Raw genomic sequence first — 7951 nt, 5'->3', positions numbered from 1 at the left:
ATTGACACACCTTTAGCTAACTTGCAAAAGAGAAAAAGAGAGAAGCCTCAAATTACTAGAATCAGAAATGAAAAGGGGAAATTACTACTGACCTTACAAAAGTAAAAAGGAATTATAAAGGAACATCATAAACCATTTTATGCCAATAAATTAGATAATGACATGAAATAGACACATACCTGTAAAGCCATGAACTACCTAAACAGACTCAAGAAGAAACAAGCAATCTGAATAGACCTATAATGAATAATGAGATTGAATTAGTGATCAAGAAACTACTTTGACAGAAAATACAAAGCTCAAATGGCTATGTAAGTCAATTTTGTCAAACGTTTAAAGAATGTAGAAGGGGAAGGAATACTTCCCAACCCATTCTTTGATACCAAAACTAGACAAAGAAAAGAAAACTAAAGACCAATATCCCTTATGAATATGGATGCAAAAGTCCTCCAAAAAAATAGCAAATCAAATCTAGCAACATATAAGGAAGTTATACACCATACCCAATTGGGATATCATTTATCTTAGGAGTACAAGGGAAAAGTTAATCTAACATCTGAAAATAATTAACGTAATACACCATATCAATAGAATAAACAACAAAACACCATAGCAATAGAATAAACAACAAAACCACATAATCATCTTGATAGATGCAGGTAAAGCATTGGATAAAATCCAAAACTCTTCATTGTAAAAACACACAACAAACAAAGACTAGAAAGAAACTTCCTCAACCTGATAGAAGACATCTATAAAACACCTCACAGCCAACATAATACTTAATGGTGAAAGACTAAATGTTTTTCTTTAAGATCAGGAATACAAAAAGGATGTCTGCTCTCACTTCTTCTCTTCATCATCATACCAAATTTCCAACAAAAGCAATTAGGCAAGAAAAAGAAATAAAATATATCCAGATTGGAAAACAAGAAGTAAACTGTCTTTTTGTAAATTGCATGGTCTTGCATATAGAAAATCCTAAGAAATCCACTAAAAACTATTAGAAAAAGTAAACAAGTTCAGTAACAGTGAAGGATACAAGATTAATATACAGAAATCAATTGTATTTCCATGCACTTTCAATGAACAATCTGAACATAAAATTAAGAAAATTTCATTTACAATAGACACCAAAAGAATAAAATATATACTTGAATATATTTAACAAAAGTATAAAACATTCTCTGGAGGCTACAAAATATTGTTGAAAAAATTAAAGAAGATGTAAATAAATAGAAAAACATCTCATGTTCATTGATCAGATGACTTAGTATTGTTAAGATGGTAATACTCTGAAAATTGAACTATAGATTTAATGCATCCCTGTCAGAATCCCAACTGACATTTTCTGTAGAAATTGACAAACTGATTCTAAAACTCATATGGAATTGCAAGGGACCCATGATAGCCAAAACAATTTTGAAAAAGAAGAACAGAGTTGGAGAATTTATATGTCCTGATTTTAAATTTTACCAAGAAAGAACAACTATCAAGACAATGTGGTCCTGGCATAAGGATGAACACATAGAAAAAGACAGATTAGAATTGAGAGTTCAGAAATAAACCATGTGTCTATGGTAAACTGATTTAAAGACAAGGGCCAAGGCCATTGAATGAGGAAAGAATAGTCTTTTGAACAAATAGTGTTTGAACAACTCGGTAGCCACATGCTAAATAATGAAATGTGAGCTACCTCAACCATACACAAAAATTAACTCAAAGTAGATCAAAGACCTAAACGTAAAAGTTAAAACTGTAAAACTCTTAGAAGAAACAGAGGAATAAATCTTCACAACCTTGGATTTGGCATGGATTCTTAGATGTGACACCAAAAGCACAAGTAACAAAAGAAAACTATAAATTAGACTTCAAATTTTAAACTTTGTGCTTCAAAGGGTGAATCCAGAAAGTGAAAAAGCAAAGTACAAAATGTGAGAAAATATTTGCAAATCATATATCCAATAAAAGACTTTTATCTAAAGAGTGTAAGGAACTCTTACAACTCATAAAAAAACAAATAACCCAATTAGAGATTGGGCAAGGGAAAATAGACATTTCTCTAAAGAAGATGTACAAATAAGCACATAAAAATATGCTCAGCATCATTAGTCATCAAGGAAGTGTAAATGAAAGCCACAGTGAGGCATCCACTTTATACCTACTAGGATTGACTGGAATAAAAAAAGTTGGATATAACAATGTCGACAAAGATGTGAAGAAATTGAATCCCCCAAACCCTGCTGATGGAATGTAAAATGGCACAGCCACTTTAGAAAACAGTCTGGTAATTCTTCAAATGGTTAAGCATAGAGATATCATATGATCCAGCAATTCCACTCTACAGATCTACCCAGGAGAAACGAAAATATATGTTCATGCAAAAATTTGTACAGGAATCTTTATGAAAGCATTATTCATAATAGCCAAAAGTGGAAACGACTCAAATACTCATCAACTGATGGATAAACAAAATGTAGTATTATATATGCATACAATGGAATATTATTTGATTATAAAAAGAAAAGAAGTTCTGATACATGTTATAACATGGATAAACCTTGAAAGTATTATGCTAAGTGAAAGAAGTCAGTTACAAAAAACACATATTATGTGATTCCATTTAAAATTACCAGAATAGTCAAATCTATAGAGACAAAAAGAAGATTTGCAGTTGTTTATTGATGGGGAGGTGGAGGTTTGGGAAGGTGATAACTAAACAGTATGAGATTTCTCTCTAAAACTGCTAGAAGAAAACAGGGAGAAAGTTCCATGACCTTGGTCTGGGGAATAATTTTTTGTATATGAACCCACAACCACAGGCAACAAAAGCAAAAACTAGATGAATGGGAGTATATCAAACTAAAAAGCTTCTGCACAACCAAGGAAATGATTAACAGAATGAAGAGATAACCTATGGAATGAGAGAAAATATTTGCAAAGTATACATCTGATAAGAGGGTAATATCCAAAATACATAAGGAACTCAAACAACACAATAGTAACAAAACAAATAACCCAATTAGAAATTCAAAGGATCTGAATAGACATTTCTCAGAAGAAGACATACAAATGGTCAAAGGGTAGATGACAAATGCTCAAAATTACTAATTATCAGCAAAATGCAAATTAAGACTACAATCAGATATTACTTCACAACTGTTAGAATGGCTATATCAAAAAGACAGAAGATAAGTGTAGGAGAGAATTTGGAGAAATGGGAACCCTGGAAAGTAAATTATTACAGCCATTATGGAAAATAGTATGGAGGTTCCTCAAAAAAATTAAAAATAGAACTACCATATGATCCAGCAGTCCTACTACTAGGTCTATTTCCAAGGGAAATGAAATCAGTGTGTTAAAGAGATATCTGCATTTTCATATTCATTGCAGCATTATTCACAGAGCCAAGAAACGAAACCAACTTAAGTGCCCACTGATGGATGAATGGATAAAGAAAATGTGGTACAGACCTGGCAAGATGGCCAAATAGGAACAGCTCTGGTCTGCAGCTCCCAGTGAGACAAAGGCAGAAGGTGAGAGATTTCCACATTTCCAACTGAGGTAACCAGTTCATCTCATTGGGACTGGTTAGACAGTGGGTGCAGCCCACGGAGGGTGAGCAGAAGCAGGGTGGGGCATTGCCTCACCCAGGAAGTGCAAGGAGCCAGGAACCTCTCTCCCACAGCCAAGGGAAGCTGTGAGGGACTGTGCTATCCAGCCCTGATACTGTGCTTTTCCCATGGTTTTTGCAATCCACAGACTAGGAGACTGACTCCCCGTGTGCCTACACTGCCAGGACCCTGGATTTCAATCACAAAACTGGGCAACTGTTTGGGCAGGCACCGAGCTAGCTGCAGGAGTTTTTGTTTGTTTGTTTGTTTGTTTGTTTGTTTGTTTTCGTACCCCAGTGGTGCCTGGAACCCCAGCGAGACAGAACCATTCACTCCCCTGGAAAGGGGGCTGAAGCCAGGGAGCCAAGAGGTCTCGCTCAGTGGGTCCCATTCCCATGGAGACCAGCAAGCTAAGAACCACTTGCTTGAAATTCTCACTGTCAGCACAGAGGTCTGAAGTCAACCTGGGACAATTGAGCTTGGTGGGCAGAGGGGCATCCGCCATTACTGAGACTTGAGTAGGTGGTTTTCCCCTGACAGTGCTAAGGAGGCCAGGAAGTCTGGACTGGGTGGAACTCACCACAGTACAGTAAAGCAGCTGTGGCCAGACTGCCTCTCTAGATTCCTCTTCACTTGGCAGGGCATCTCTGAAAGAAAAGCAGCAGCCCCAGTCAGGGGCTTATAGATAAAACTCCCATCTCCCTGGGACAGAGAACCTGGGGGAAGAGGCAGCTGTGGGCACAGCTTTAATGGACTTAAACATTCCTGCCTTCCAGCTCTGAAGAGTGCTGGAGACAAGGAGGATTCTCTCAGCACAGCGCTCAAGCTCTGCTAAGGGACAGACTGCCTCCCCAGGTGGGTCCCTATCCCCTGTGCCTCCTGACTGGGAGACACCTCCCAGCAGGGGTCAACAGACACCTCATACAGGAGAGCTCCGGCTGGCATCAGGCTGATGCCTCTCTGGAACAAAGCTTCCAGAGGAAGGAGCAGGCAGCAATCTTTGCTGTTCTGCAGCCTCTGCTGGTGATACCCAGGCAAACAGGGTCTGGAGTGGACCTCCAGCAAACGGTAGCAGACCTGCAGAAGAGGGACCTGACAGAAGAAAAACTAATAAACAGAAAGCAACAGCAATAACATCAACAAAAAAGACCTCCAACAAAAACCCCAACCAAAGGTCATCAGCCTCAAAGATCAAAGGTAGATAAATCCATGAAGATAAGGGAAAATCGGTGCAAAAATGCTGAAAATTCCAAAAACCAGAATGCCTCTACTCCTCCAAATGATTACAACTCCTCTCCAGCAAGGGCACAAAACTGGACAGAGAAGGAGTTTGACGAATTGACAGAAGTAGGCTTCAGAAGGTGGGTAATAACAAACTCCTCTGAGCTAAAGGAGCATATTCTAACCCAATGCAAGGAAGCTAAGAACCTTGATAAAATGTTACAGGAACTGCTATCTAGAATAACCAGTTTAGAGTAGAAAATAAATGACCTGATGGAGCTGAAAACACAGTACGAGAACTTCGTGAGACATACACAAGTATCAATAGCTGAATCAATCAAGCAGAAGAAAGGATATCAGAGACTGAAGATCAACTTACTGAAATAAGGCATGAAGAAAAGATTAGAGAAAAAAAGATGAAAAGGAATGAAAAAAGACTCAAAGAAATACAGGACTATGTGAAAAGATCAAACCTACAATTGATTGTTGTACCTGAAAGTGACAGTGAGAATGGGACCAAATTGGAAAACACACTTCAGGGTGTTATCCAGGAGAACTTCCCCAAACTAGCAAGGCAGCCCAACATTCAAATTCAGGAAATACAGAGAACACCACTAAGATACTCCTCGAGAAGGGCAACCCCAAGATACACAATCGTCAGATTCTCCAAGGTTGAAATGAAGGAAAAAATGTTAAGGGCAGCCAGAGAGAAAGGTCAGGTTACCTACAAACGGAAGCCCATCAGACTAACAGCAGATCTCTCTGCAGAAACCCTACATGCCAGAAGAGAGTGGGGGCCGATATTCAACATTCTTAAAGAAAAGAATCTTCAAACCAGAATTTCATGTCCAGCTAAAGTAAGCTTCATAAGCAAAGGAGAAATAAAATCCTTTACAGACAAGCAAATGCTGAGGGATTTTGTTACCACCAGGCCTGCCTTACAAGAGCTCCTGAAGGAAGCACTAAATATGGAAAGGTAAAACCAGCACCAGCCACTGCAAAAACACACCAAACTATAAAGACCAATAACACTGTGAAGAAACTGCATCAACTAATGTGCAAAATAACCAGCTAGTATCATGATGACAGGATCAAATTCACATGTAACAATATTAACCTAAAAGGTAAATGGGCTAAATGCCCCAATTAAAAGACACAGACTGGCAAATTGGATAAAGAGTCAAGACCCTTCAGTGTGCTGTATTCAGGAGACCCATCTCATGTGCAAAGACACACATAGGCTCAAAATAAAGGGATGGAGGAAGATTTACCAAGCAAATGGAAAGCAAAAAAAGCAGGGTTTGCAATCTTAGTCTCTGATAAAACAGACTTTAAACCAACAAAGATGAAAAAAGACAAAGAAGGGCATTACATAATGGTAAAGGGATCAATGCAACAAGAAGAGCTAACTATGCTAAATATATATGCACCCAATACAGGAGCACCCAGATTCATAAAACAAGTTCTTAGAAACCTACAAAGAGACTTAGACTCCCACACAGTAATAGTGGGAGACTTTAACACCACACTGTCACTATTAGACAGATCAATGAGACAGAAAATTAACAAGAATATTCAGGACTTGAACTCAGCTCTGGACCAAGTGGACCTAATAGACATCTACAGAACTCCCCACACCAAATCAACAGAATATACATTCTTCTCAGCACCACATAGCACTTATTCTAAAACTGACCACATAATGGAAGCAGAACACTCCTTAGCAAATGGAAAAGAATGGAAATCATAACAGGCTCTCAGACCACAGTGCAATCAAATTAGAACTCAGGATTAAGAAACTCACTCAAACTGCACAACTACATGAAAACTAAACAACCTGCTCCTGAGTGACTACATGGTAAATAACGAAATTAAAGCAGAAATAATGAAGTTCTTTGAAACCAATGAGAACAAAGAGACAATGTACCAGAATCTCTGGGATACAGCTAAAGCAGTGTTAAGAGGGAAATTTATGCCCTAAATGCCCACATCAGAAAGTGGGAAGATCTGAAATTGACAACCTAACATCCCAATTAAAGGAACTAGAGAAGCAAGAGCAAACAAATTCAAAACCTAGCAGAAGACGAGAAATAAGTAAGATCACTCTCAGCAAACTAACACAAGAACGGAAAACCAAACACCACATATTCTCACTCATAAGTGGGAGTTAAACAATGAGAACACTTGGACATAGGGAGGGGAACATCATACACCAGGGCCTATCAGGGGATGGGGGGCAAGGGGAGGGAGAGCATTAGGACAAATACCTGATGCATGTGGGGCTTAAAACCTGGATGATGGGTTAATAGGTGCAGCAAATCACCATGGCACATGTATACTTATGTAACAAACCTGCACATTCTGCACATGTATCCCAGAACTTAAAGTAAAATAAGATAATAAAAAAAGGAAAATGTGGTACAAACATTATGTATACACATTGGAATACTATTTGGTCATTAAAAAAATCCTCTCATTTGCAACAGCGTTGATAAAACTGGAGGACATTATGTTAAGTGAAATAAGCCAGGTATAGAAAGACAAATAGAAATACATAGTCTCATAGATATGTGGAATCCAAAAATGTTGAACTCACAGTAGACAGTAGAATGGTGGTTCCCAGGACTGGGCTTGGGCTGAGGGTTGGGGAGATGCTGGTCAATGGGTACACAATTTCAGTTAGGAAGAATAAGTTCAAGAGATCTATTGTACAACATGGTGACTACAATTAATAACAATGTATTGAATGAAATACAAATTTCTTGAAAATTCAGATTTCTTGAAAATTGCTAAGAGATTAGATTGTAAATGTCTTCACCACAAAAATAGATATGTGAGGTAATGCATATGTTAATTAGCTTAATTTAGCCATTCTACAGTATATATGTATTCAAAACAACATGTTGTACATGATAAATATATACAATTTTTGATTGTTGATTTGAAAACTTTTTATTAGAGTACAAGATTTCTTTCTGCAGTTATAAAAATGTTCTAAAATTGACTATGGTGGTGTTTTCACACATCTCTGAATATACTAAAAAACATTGAATTGTATACTTTGGGAGAATTTTATGGCATGTGAATTATTTCTCAATGGAGCTGTTATTTTTTTA

Source organism: Papio anubis, chromosome 9 (genome assembly GCF_008728515.1).
Source record: "Papio anubis isolate 15944 chromosome 9, Panubis1.0, whole genome shotgun sequence".
Classification (NCBI taxonomy): Eukaryota; Metazoa; Chordata; class Mammalia; order Primates; family Cercopithecidae; genus Papio; species Papio anubis.
Note: the sequence above shows the minus strand (reverse complement) of the source record.